At 53.4% G+C, this 13143-nt stretch overlaps 1 protein-coding gene across 3 annotated transcripts in view; it reads right to left on the bottom strand.

The window, feature by feature from the left end:
* LOC121167227 (polypeptide N-acetylgalactosaminyltransferase 6) overlaps nucleotides 1–2022 on the bottom strand; it is a 36692-nt gene extending 34670 nt beyond the window's left edge. For 2 of the 3 annotated variants that reach the window (XM_040996632.1, XM_040996633.1), the window contains exon 1: nucleotides 1971–2022. The gene's annotated coding sequence lies outside the window, so the exon portion shown is untranslated. Of the gene's footprint in view, nucleotides 1–904; nucleotides 1009–1970 lie in introns of those variants that run through there. The other variant, XM_040996631.1, reaches the window with a different exon arrangement.
* Nucleotides 2023–13143: the final 11121 nt, after the last annotated feature.

Here is a 13143-nt window from a genome sequence, read left to right as displayed (position 1 = left end):
AAGGTACTCCCATGTACACCGTGTCATTTGCTCCCCACCCAGGGAGTGTTTATGTGATTTGGCCATAGCTCCCCACTGCTAATCGAGCCACAGAGCTGACTCAGATGGGCTTGCTCCGCGGTCGGCGGCTGCTCCTGGTCCTGACTACTGTACCAGGCAATGGCTACACGCTCTCAAGCCCGTGGTTCTGTCTTCTGCCCGCATTCCTTCTCCCTGTTGGTCTCAGGCCAGGGTGTTTTTGATCTAGGGGGGCACCCGACATGCATGGTGCCTCCCCTCCTCCGACCTGAGCCCTTCCACCCCGTCTGGGAGGCAGCTGTGTGCCAGGCCGGCTGTGGCAGAGTGACTCCTCAGTGCCCAGCGTGCCACACATGTCACCAGCCCCACACTTCCCTCTTTGCTCTGACAACACTGTCCACCCACTGCCCTGGAAATGGCTCCTGTAACTGTGCCCTTACAGCGTACGGCATCAGGGCTGGCGCAGTAGCATAGAAGGCTAAGTCTCCACCCACAGCGCTGACATCCCCTGAGTTATGTGCCAGCTGCTCCACTTCCCATCCAGCTCCCTGCTTATGGACTGGGAAAAGAGTGGAGGATGGCTCAAGTCTTTGGACCCCCGTACTCATGTGGGAGACATGAAGGAAGCTCCTGGCTCCTGGTTTAGGTTCAGTTCACTTCCAACCATTGTAGCCATTTGGGGAGTGAGCCAGTGGATGGAAGATCTCTCACCTCCTCTCTCTATAACGTTTTCGAATTAAATAAATAAACCTTAAAAAAGAAGTGTGTGTGTGTGTGTGTGTGTGTGTGTGTGTCGGGGGTTATGGCATCCTCAAGGACACTGCGCGATGCACATTGTCACTTTGGGCAACTTGGGCCCAACAGCAGTTCAAACTGTACATCTTACCTAGCTCCATTCATCACAGGGGTTGGTCTGTCTCCTCCTGGTGGCCGTCTGAGGGGCAAAGACACAACTCAGGGGGCTGGAGAGAACAGGCAGTGCAGAGTGTTCACACACACACACACACACACACACACACACACACCTTATGGGAAAGGGAGCCTGTGTCTTCATGCTCTCTGGCGTCTGGAGCCAGCAGCCTCACCCAGCCAAGCACAAGGGGCATGGAGCCTGAGGGGTGCCCCAAATGCACACCTGCCCTCGGGGCAGGGGTGGCCCAGGGGCACTGGCTAATGGCAGGCTCTGCTCCAAGCTAGATGGCCACTAGTCCTGCATCTACCCACAGCGCAGACCCTCTGGGTCTTCAATGACTGTCCTTGGGGCGGGGGGCAGCCTCCTGCTGTTTCTCTTTTCTGTCAGCCTGGGATTTGGAACAAATGAGAGAAACCAGGAAGTTGGCGACAGTCACACTCAGGAACACCCATCTGACTCCCTCCCCCACACGGCTGCACAAGCAGCCCTAGTACCTCAAAGGCCCACGGTCCCGCAAGGCAGCTCAAGCAAGCACCATGACTCCTCCTTGGCAGGCTCTGTTCTGCCCAGGAGCAGCGTGGCACCCAGAGGAAGCAAGACTTTAGCGGCCCAGGGCACGTGGAGTGGGGGTGACCCAACGTGCGCAGCCACGAGCACACGGTATATGGGGACAGGAGACAGGATGAGTGAGGGGAAGAGGGTGTGAGCCCTGAAGGGCGGGCAGCCCCCACCCCGGCTCTCCCACCCCGCCATCGTCTCCCCTCCTCCCAGCGGATCCCGGAGGTCTGGGCTGCCCCATTCATCGCCCAGTTCTGAGAAGCTCCAAGGCGCCGGCGCCGGGTCGGGGAAGCCCAGAGGAGGAGGAGCTGGAGGCCCCCGCGATCCGCAGGCAGCCGGGGCAGGAGGAGCCGGCCCGTTGGGGGTGCAGGTGGGGCGCGAGGGCTTGTCAGCGCCGCGCTGGACGGCAAGGAAGACCCGAGGAGCCAGGGCGAGGAAGGGGACTCCCGGCGCGCAGGCGGGGCAGGGACCCCGGGCTTACCTGTGACGCCGTGGCCGAGCTGCACCCTCATCGCCGGGCGGGCCGCGCGCCGAGGTCCCGACGGGACGGCTGGGGGCGGACCCCGGGGCGGGCCCTGCACCGCCGGCCGCGCTCCGCCGCTCCGCCCCGCCCGCCGCCAGGTGCGGCCCCGGGCCACCGCGGTCCACCCCGGGCCACGCCGTCGCCGTCGGGGCCGCACACTGGGCGCCGGGGACGCTCGAGGGGCACCCTCGCCACCTCCCGGAGAGCGCAGCTGGCCGCCGGCGACGCGCGCACGGGCCAGCGCGGCGAGAGCGCTCCGGGTCCCCGGGCCTCGGCGCACTGGACGGCGCCCGAGGAGCCCCGGGGGTCCCCAGGTTTGTCCTGCTTGGCGCACGCTGGGAGGTGGTCTAGAGCAAAGCTCTGGTCCCTCTCCAGCCCCACGCAACCAGAGTTGGTAGGCAGAACTCCGCCGGCACTTGCTGTCATCGTCTCTTGCGTTCTGGAGAGTGTTTCTCCAAGTGTGGTCCGCGGACCCGGCAGCATCCGCCTTAGCTGTTAGACATGCCAAGTTTGAGACCCTGAGTAACCCCAGACTCTGGGAATGGGTTTGCGAGCTCTTCGGGCGATTCTGGTGCGTGCTCCACCTGAAGGACTGCTCAACAAGTAGGGACAGGGCTGGGATTAGAATCTGGGGGAATTCAGTTCCCAAGCCTGGTTCTGAATCACCTGCCGGGGCCTGTGGCGGTGCTGGAGTTCAGAGGTGGCACTTTCGGGGCCCTTGGTGTTTGAGAAGTAGCGTGACTCCCAACAACCAGTAATTGGTAAGAATTTTGTTAGGATAATAATAATAATAATAATAATAATAAAAAGAATTTCAGCTGCCCAATTTGTTTTTCTTTCATCTGGTTCTTAAATTTTATTTCGAAGGCAGAGGGAGAGAGAATCTTGCATCTGTTGGGTTTACCACCCAAATATGCCCAACAGCTGGAGCTGGCAGCTCAAATCTGGGTGTCTGTGCAGCAGAAAACAAAGCTCAGCAGCCATCACCTGCACCCTCCCTGGGTGCTCTGTAGCAGAAAGCTTGATTCAAGAATGAGCTGGGGCTTGAACCCAGCCACTCTGATTAGAGATGCAAGTGGCCCAAGCTGTGCCAAACAGCCGCCCCCACAGAAATTTCTGGAAAGTTTCCCCTCGGATCCCTATGCAGCCTCTTGGCCCGCCTCGCTGCTGCCCCTTGCGTCACCCCGCCTGGGGGCCCCTTGTGCGGCTTCCACCTGCCCTTCTGTATCTGTCCCGAGACCCTCAGGTGTGTGGTGGTCCTGACCCAGCTGAGCAGCCTCCGTTCTTTGCTAGGACTGGACTGTGATGGCTAAAGGCCCCCGGCCCAGGAGGCTGCTGCCCCGGCCCTCTTGCCAGGAAGAGGGTCCGTTTGTGCTGTGTGGTGTATGTTCCGGGAGCAAATGACTCATCCGGGTTCACTCGAGCTGCTGACTCTGATTCTCGGCCTGCCTTGGAGTCGTCAGAAGAGCGAGCTGCCTGCTTGGAAGGGCGCACCCAGCCCCAGGGTGTCATCCAGTTCTGAGCAGTTCTGGCTTCACAGAAAGGAAGGTCTCAGGAGGGTGAGCCAGGGCGCGCCCCAGCCACCTCTGGTGGCAGACCGCTTAAAATGGTTTCTGTGAAGAAGTCAGACACACACGTGGTACACAGGAACAGGCACTGTGCAGAGATGCCCCTGCACTGCCCCCCTGCAGGCACCTTCCGTCCCCAGCCATGCCTCTCCTGACGTCACTCGGGGCTTTGCAGATGCTTTGGACTCTGGCGCCAAGACCCAGGCCGCCCCTTCTCAGGAAGTCCTGCGGCTTGCATCCCCCACCCCGGCGAGCTTTCGTGTCTCCGCCCATCGCAGGGCTGTTTTTAGTTGTGCCCAGTTGGACTTTTGGTATCTGTGTATTTCAGGGGGGAGGGGTGGGGTTTCCCCACCCGAAGGCAGGAAACGTGGTGGGGGGCAGATCAGATGAGGCAGGTGAGCCAAGGTTGTACCGAAAACCAGGGGCTGGTGCCGTTTGCTCTGGCCACACACCATCGCTGGGGAGGAGACCCTTCACCCCGCACTGCTGCTGGGTGGGACAGGGCGAGGGGCTGGCTTCACTTGGCTAAATTGGGGTTTACAGAAGGAGGTCTTGAGCTTGCTGGGATGGCGGGTAGGGGGCCCAGCCCGCAGCCCACAGCCTGCAGCCCACAACCCACAACTCCATTCCTGCTGCAGGAACTGAGCAAGGCGCTTTAACCTCCTTGCTGCCGTAAAATGAGTTAGGATTGTGTTAGAGCTCGAATGAATGGGCGGATGTGAGAATTTGACTATTCAGTCTGTCTGAACTTGCAACTTTTTGTTTGTTTGTTTTCTTTCTTTCTTTTTAAGATGTATTTATTCAGGGCCTGGCACAGTAGCCTAGTGGCTAAATCCTCACCTTGCAAGCTCCAGGATCCCATGTGGGTGCTGGTTTGTGTCCTGGCTACTCCACTTCCCATCCAGCTCCCTGCTTGTGGCCTGGGAAAGCAGTCAAGGACGGCCCAAAGCCTTGGGACCCTGCACCTTGTGTGGGAGGCCCGGAAGCAGCTCCTGGCTCCTGGCTCCTGGCTTCAGCTGTTGTGCCCACTTGGGGAGTGAACCAGCGGATGGAAGATCTTTGTCTCTCCTTCTCTCTGTAAGTCTGCCTTTCCAATAAAAATGAATACATCTTTTAAACACTTATTTATTCATTAGAAAGGCAGAACTACAGACAGAGGCACTCCCTCTCTCTGAGATCTTCCACCTGCTGGTTTATCCCCCAGATGATTGTAAATGGCCAGCGCTGGGCCAGGCTGAAGCCAGGAGCCAGGAACTCTATCAGAGTGTCAGGATCTCCAGCGTAGGTCCAGGGACCCCAAGCACTTGGGCCTTAGCTGCTTTCCCAGGTGTATTAGCAGGGAGCTAGACTGGAAATGCAGCATCTGGGACTTCGGCAGATCCTGACGAGAGAGGCAATGCAGGCAGCAGCTTCACAAACAGCACCATAACCCCAGCCCCCACCTCTTTGTTCAACCCGTTCCCACCCCCCAGATTCACAGCTCCTCCTTCTCACCCTATTCCCAATCCCAGAAAATAAGCAGTCAAAACTAAGGAGAGGTTTTAAAAATCCAAGAAGAGCTGTTTAGAATTCTGCCGTTTCCAGACTTTATAATTCGTGAGCCTCTATCTTTACTGCTGTAAAATGGCTGTATTATTATACTGTAAAATAATATAATTGGTTGTTAGATTTAATAGCAAAGCATTTGACCTAGTACCTGGTTTATAATAAGCACACAGTAAATGTTAGATTGTTATTATCCTTGTCTGCTTTCCTTCATTCCTTCTTGCTAGAGATCTCTGTGCCAGGAATTGGGTCAGATGCAGGGAAACAGGAATCGGTATGTCTGGTGACCTCTGCAACCCAGAGCCTATCAGAGGAAGCTGATAAGTGTGCACAGGGTTTATGACCCTGGCAGGACCAGGACTAGCATGCAACAAGTAAGGCATTTGTGTCAGGTACAAAATTTAAGGAGGCATTAAAAAAAAAATCCAGTAACCGGGCCGGGCGCGATAGCCTAGCGGTTAAGGTCCTAGCCTTGAGCACTTGGGATCCCATATGGGCACTGGTACTAATCCCTGCAGCCCCGCTTCCCATCCAGCTCCTTGCTTGTGACCTGGGAATGCAGTTGAAGACGGCCCAAAGCCTTGGGACCCTGCACCCATGTGGGAGACCTGGAAGAAGCTTGTGGTTTAGCTTCAGCTGTTCCGGTCACTTGGGGAGTGAATATTGGATGGGAGATCTTTCTCTCTGTATCACCTCTTCATAAAATTTGATTTGGCTTTCCAATAAAGAAAAAGTAATCTTAAAAAAAAAAAAAAAAGAAAAGAAGGAGAATGAATGGGTGGGGGCAGTATTGTGGCTCAGTGGTTTAGGCTGCTCCTGGCATTGCCAGTGTTTCATGATGGAATTACCAGTTTGAGTCCCCGCGGTTCCACTTCTGGTCCATCTCCCTACTAAAGCAACGGGGTAAGCAGCAGAAGATGGCTCCAGTGTTTGGATGCTGGTAGATCAGGATGGACTTCTGGCTGCTGGTTTTAGCCTGTTCCAGCCCTGACCAGCCACTTGGGGAGTGAATTAGTAGATGATAAAAACACACACTCTGTCTTCTATCTAACTATGCTTTTCATCGAACATGTATGAACTAAAACAATGAAGTCTGGAGTAGTTGGGAATACAGCTTACTGTGTTTGCCAATTACACAGACATCCCACTTGCCATGCTTCTTACTCAGCCCTTTCCTATGCATATAGCACTCACCTGCACGTAAGTGTTCAATGACTTCTAAGATGTGTGTGTCTACAGTTTAGCATTTCTGAAGTTGGAATGTTTTAAAATCGAAAGTGTTGTAATTTGGCACAGAAGTGAGTTGTTATCAGTCCGTGTGTGTTGGAAGGATCTGGAAGGGTGTGTCAGGGAAGGATTGTTGGTCTGGGGTGAGCGGGTATAGAGTCCCAGAGGGCCAGTGAGAGCTGGGTGGTGGCAGCCACGGTTAATCAGCAATGGTTAATTTTTGGTGCCAGCGTGGTGATGTTCAGCCATTTGGGCAGACGCCAGTCTGCTGTGGCCCCGAAGGCTTCTGTAGATGTGCAGGCTGCAAAAGCAGTTACAAACAAGTCGTCTTCTATATTGGGCATGGCCCCCACGCAGTCAGTTGAAGGTCTGGAGAGAGGACCCACTGAGAGTGCCTCCGGAGGAGCCATTTCCACTTCAAGATTGCAACTTAGGATCCTGCCTGAGACACCCACCTGCTGCTCTGCCCTGCACATCTAGGACTTACCAACCCCCATGAATTATGTGAGCCAATATCTTAGCGTGAACCGTGTCCCTCATAGAGCTAGGCATCTCCTAAACTCAAATATACTTACCTACAAGGAGGTTTTTAAAAAAGCTCAGGGAAAAATGCATGTTGTGAGAAACACACATAATGGATTTAAAAATGTTTGGCACCAAAACACATTTCTCTTTTTAAAATTCTTATTTATTTATTTGAAAGGCAGCTAGTCAGGTAGAGCTTTGATCCAGAACTGGATGAGCAGCTGGGAATCCCGTCTGAGTTTCCCACATGGGTGGCAGGGCCCCAAGGACTTTGAGCCATCACTGTCACTTCTCCGAGTGAGTGTTCCAGGGAACTGGATTGGAACTAGAGCCGGGATTGAACCTAGGCACTTCAGCCTAGGAATCTTCAGCATTCTGGTGTCTTTGGCCACACAACAGTCCTCTACGCAGGACGAGCCATCTCTGTGGCTTTCTGCTGCAGTGGCTCCTATGGGTGTCCTCATCTTTATGAATGCAGAATCTATAAGAACAGCAGCAAGTGGTTAAGTCCTCGCCTTTCTGGGCAGTCCAGGCCTGTGGCCTAGTTGTCTCCTCATCGGATTAGTATGCGGCTCAAGTGCGGATGGAAGAGTATATGAGAACAGCAGGTTCTACGGAGCCCGGGACTCCATCTGTGTCTCCTACATGGATGGCAGAGGCCCAGAAGCTTGGTGTCATCTGCTGTTGCCTTCCTAGGCACATTAGCAGGGAGCTGTACTGGAGGCAGAGCAGCTACAAAAAGCAAAGCAAACAAACAAGCAAAAAACGAACTTTGCCACGGTCTCGGAGACATGGCCACTAATTTCTGCACATCTCATGTTTTTCTAGTCCTTCTTTATGACCCTCAGAACCCTTTGCTGCTAGTCTTACCCTCCACGCTGATAATTCTTTGCTTGTTAAGTCCCTTGGGGCCTGCTGTTGTGGCCCCGTGGGTTAAGGTATACCCCAGCATCCCTTTATAGGAGTGCTTGTTCAAGTCCCAACTGCTCTGCTTCCAATCCAACTCCCTGATAATGCATTTGGGAAAGTAGTGGAGGATGGTCCAAGTGCCTGGGTCCTCACCACCTGTGTGGATGACCCGGATAGAGTTTGTGGCTCCTGGACTCAGCTTGGGCCAGAACTGGCTATTGTGACCATTTGGGGAGTGAATCAGCAAGTGGATGATCCCTCCCTCTGTGACACTGCCTTTCAAATAAATCAATCCTTTTTTAAAGAAAAGTAAAATGGTTCCTTGATGTTTTGAGTGCTGATATAAATATCCATTCCAGGAGAATCTTGATCAAGTTTTCTTTTATGTAACTGAAGACTACTAATGTGGTAGAATTATTTTGCCCTCTCCCAGGAAACACAGAAGATTGATAACTCTGACTGGGACTTTTCCAGTGAAATCACGCAGGCCATCTTTAAAGGGTATTCTAGAACCCTCCACATACAGCAAGTCAGTTGCAGCTATTGGGGTGATGCAAGAAAGTAGGAATATTATAACATGCAGAGCAAGGAGCTGGTCAACTGTGGTTGCTTAACTGCCAAGCTCTTTGAGGGGTTGGGGATAGCTTACGGCTCTTAGAGACAAGAGCTGGCCTTGAGATGCTCAGTCTGTGTGTGGGTCTCCAGTGGATCCCAAGTTCTCATTGTCCCTCTTTGGACAATGGCGTTCTTTGATGACAGTGTTGTTCTTTGATTATGACAACACGGCCTCTAGTTAGGTGTTAGTCATTTCTTGTTTGGGGCATCCCATATGAGCGTGGATTTGAGTCACACAGCTCCACTTCTGATCCAGCACCCTACTAATATGTGTGAAAAGGCAGCAGATGATGGCCCAAGCGCTGGGGTCCCTGCCATCCATGCCGGAGACTCAGAAGGAGTTCCAGGCTCCTGGCTTTGGGCTGTCCCAGTCCAAGTGGAGTGAACATTTGAGGTGTGAATTAGTGGAAAGAAGATTTTTTTTCTCTCTCTCTCTCTAACTCTCTGTTACTCTGCATTTCAAATAAATAAACACATTTTAAAAAGTTGACTTGCAAGTAAGATTTTTAAAAAAGGTTTTATTTATTTTTCTTGGAAAGGCAGATTCACAGAGAGGAGCGATAGAAAGATCTTCCATCCTCTGGCTCACTCTCCAAGCAGTTGCAATGGCTAAAGATGAGCCAAGCCAAAGCCAGGAGCCAGGAGCTTCTTCTGGGTCTCCCATGTGGATGCAGGATCCCAAGGCTTTAGGCTATCTTCAACTGTTTTTCCAGGCCACAAGTAGGGAGCTGGATGGGAAGTGAAGCAGAGCAGCCAGGACATGATCTGGCATGGGATCCAGGTGCATGCAAGGCGGGGATCTAACCACCAAGTTATCACGCAGGGCCCTGCAAGTAAATCTTACTTTTTAAATTAAAAACATGTTTATTTTTACCGTTGTTTACACAGCTGAGAGGGATGCACACCTCTTTGGGTCCCCGGTTAGGGTGGGGAGGGTCAAGGTATGGGGGAAAGTGGGTGGGACAAATGTTTCAGCTTGGGGAGAAGAGGGAGCCTCTTCTTACTTTCACACTGCACCAGCACCCAAGGATGGAGGGCTGGTCATGTGATCACTTAGAGACCCTGGTGTGGGAAGGATGTTCTGAGGGTGTTATCTGAGCAATTTTGATAATTCTGAGACATTGTTGCCTTCATTATACCAGGGTTGAGAAAAGTTTTTGCAAGCTTTGTTGGCTAAGTCCACGTCATTGTGCATCCACTGGACCCAGACACTATGTTCTTGGCCAGCAGAGTTGTTGAACCTGTTCTGCTTTTCATCCTCTGCTGTGTCCCCTGCTGGCCCAGATGAGCTGGCCGTCATGTTCCTCGTGCATATCTGGACATGCTGTCCACTGCACAGGCATCTACAACTGAGGAGGCCCAGTCCCTGAACATGCATTCCAAGACTGGGCCACATATTGTGTGATTTCTCCCTGTGGCCAGGGTCTGAGTCCAGCGATATTACTGGGGAGTCCCCCAAGAAATCTCATTTGGGGTGACCTCAGGCTTGACTCTTGAGTGCACCAGCTAGGGTAGGTTCTGGTTCAATCTGTCAGCAGCACCGCCAATGCACACCCCGATGAAGACAGTTATCTGGTTCTGCCCCCAGCCCCACCTCTCAGGCAAAGGGATGGGTGCCACAGCTTAGCCTAGCCCAGCCTGCCACGGGCCCAGTCTTCACACGTACCAGTGGTTACTGCAGCCTAGTCAGGGCAACCCCCCAAAAACCCCACCAGGTCCGCCCCCAGCTCCAGTATTTGCCCATGCTGGCATATGCTACAGCCTGGCCAGATCTATCCCACATCCCATCTCGCCCTCACGCAAGCCTATAGATGCTGCAGCTTAGTTCGACTGGACCCACCCCCAGACTCAGCCCACACATATGCCAAAGGATACTGCCCCCTTGCTCAACCTCTGCCACCATCTCTGCCTCTTACATTCACCAGCAGGAGCTACAGCCTAGCAGATTAGTGCCTAAAGTTCCCCTATCAGGCCCACTCCCAACCCTGGATCTTGTGCTTGCCAGGGATTAGAATGGTCCAGCCTGACATGACTTACAACCAGTCCTAGCACTTGCCAATGGGTACTATGGCCTATCCTGGCTGTCTCACACCCATTCTAGCTCTGTTACATGTCTAGCCCAGCTTGACTGCCCCCAGACTGGCTTGCCCTCAGTCCCAGCTCTCATTCTCACCAGTGGAAGCAGTGAAAGCAGCAGCCCAGCAGAGAAGACTCCGAAGTTTCCCTACCAGGCTTGCTCCCAGACCTGGGTCTTGCATATATTAGCAGGTGCTATGACCCAGTCTGGGTCTGCCCCTAGTCTCGGCATTCACCAGCAGTTGCTACAGCCTGGCTAAGCCTGGCTTACCTCTTGCCAGGCTCTTGCCAGTGAGTGCAGCAGCCTGTCCCAGCCAGACCCCTGCCAGCCTCTATGTGAACTGGGGAGTGCTGCAGTCTAGCCCAGCTTGGTCAGTGCACTGTTTTGGCTCTGTTATGCCAATGTGTGTTGTGGACTGGCCTAACCCCGTCTGCCCACAGGCCTGGCTCATATGTATGCTTGTGGGGGCTGCAGCCCAGCCCAGTCCAGCCTGGACTTTCCCAACTCTGCCATTCACATTTGCCAACAGGAGTTGCAGCCTAGCATGGGAGTTCCCCAGGTTCCCTTACCAGGCCTGCTCCCACCTATGGATTTTGTGTATGCAGGTGGCTACCACGATCCAGTCCTGGCATTCACTGGCTGGCCTCACCTGACTGGCCTGCACTCATTCTGGCTCTCACCAGTGAGTACTACATCCTAGCTGAGCCTAGCCCATCTCCTGACCAGCTCTCATGTGAACTGACAGGTACCGTAGCCTAGCCCAGCCTAGCCCACACCAATTTTGGCTCTTGTGAGCATCAGCAGGTGCTAAAACCTAGCCCAGTCTGGCCCACCCCCAGACCCAGCCCACATGCCTAGCAACAGGTGTTGCAGTTTTGATCATCCCTGGCTTTTACACTCACCAGTGGGAGTTGCAGCCTAGCAGGGGAGTCCCCAAAGTTCTTCTACCAGGCCCATTCATAGCCCCAATTCGTATGCATGCTAGTGGGTGCTTCAACCCAGCCTGGTGTGGCTCACTGTGGTCTCAGCCCTTGCTGGCAGGTGAAGCCTAACCCAGCTGAGTGCAGCCCACCGTGTCATAGCTCTTGTGTGTGTGCCAGTGGGTGCTGTGGTCTGTCCCAGCCCAGCCTGCCCTGAGACCCGTCCCATACAAATGCTGAGGAATGCTGCCTTGCCTGGTCTGCCTATCCCACCGACTCCACCCAACTTCCAGCTCCAGCTATTGTGCTCCTCTGTTGTATAGCAGGGCACTTTCCCAAATTCCCCTACCAGGCCTGGTATCTTAAGTGTACCGGCAGGTGCCACAGCCTTACTTGGTGTGATCTATCTTCTACCCTGGCCTTTGCAATGTACCAATAGGTACTGGTAGCCTGGCTCAGCCTAGCTTTCTCCAAGCCTCAGATCCCACAAGTGGCAGGTGAATTCCACAGTCCAGCCTGGCTCCAGCTCTCTATAAATTGGCTGGTGCTACAGGCTCACAGAAGGAAGCCCACCCCCGCCTTTTCCCCCCCACAATCTGCCCTTAGATCTGGTTCTTTCATGTTCCAGTGGCTGCTGTGGCCCAGCCTGATGTGGCCCATCCCCTGTTCTGACACACATGGGTGGGTACTGTGGCCTAGCCCAGCCAGGCATGCCCCTAGCCCCAGCTTTTGTGTATGCCAGCGGGCAGTGGGTAATGCTGTTTAGCCCAGCCCAGGTCTCTGATGCCTTGACTTGGCTTGATATGCCCTCTAATTTCGCCCCTGTAACTGCTCTGTCTCAGCTCCCTTGCCTACCTGTGAGTGCAGTGGATAGTTTGTGGAAGCTTCTAGAAGTCATTCTTCCCCTGTCGAACATGCCCTCAGCTGCTTCTACTCCAACACGTCCCAGACTGCCTTCCCTGGGCAATTGACAGCCCTCCTGCTTGAAGGCTCCAGTAGCCTGGCCTCGTCTCGTGCTCCCCACCTTCCACATATATCCTTATATTTTTTTTATAAAAAAATATTTATTTATTTTTATTATAAAGGAAGATTTGTCTTCCTTTATAGCAAAAGAAAAAAAATGTCTATTCTATTTTTTCTTTTTTAAAAGATACTGGGATGGGAGGGCCTGGCATGATAACTCAGTGGTTAAATCCTTGGTTTGTAAGCTCTGGGATCCCGTATGGGACCTGGTTCATGTCCCAGCTGCTCCACTTCCCATCCAGCTCCCTGCTTCTGGCCTGGGAAAGCAGCGGACGATGGCTGAAGCTCTTGGTGCCTTGCACCCATGTGGGAGACCAGGAAGAAGCTCCTGCTTTCAGATTGACTCAGCTCCAGTGATGATGGCCATTGGGGTGTGAACCAGGGGATGAAAGATCTTTCTCTTTGTCTCGCCTTCTTTCTAAATTGCCTTTCCAATAAGAATAAGTAAATCTTAAAAAAAAAAAAAATTAAGGGAGAAGGGCCAGCACTGTGGCAAAGCAGGGATAGCTGTCTATGGCACTGGCATCCCATATGGGTACTAGTTTGAGTTCTGACCTGGGAAAGCCCCAGTGGATGGCCAAATTGCTTAGGCCTCTGCACCTAAGTGGGAGGCCCAGAAGAAGCTTCTGACTTTGGACCGGCCCAGGTCCTGCTGGCCATTGCAGACTTTGGGGAATAAACAGGTGGATGGAAGACCTCTCCATCTCTTTTTCTCTCTCTGT

Source organism: Ochotona curzoniae, unplaced genomic scaffold (assembly GCF_017591425.1).
Source record: "Ochotona curzoniae isolate NIBS_2020 unplaced genomic scaffold, NIBS_Ocur_1.0 patch35, whole genome shotgun sequence".
Lineage (NCBI taxonomy): Eukaryota > Metazoa > Chordata > Mammalia > Lagomorpha > Ochotonidae > Ochotona > Ochotona curzoniae.
The sequence above is the reverse complement of the archived record's forward strand: the minus strand, read 5'-3'. Positions and strand labels throughout refer to the sequence as shown.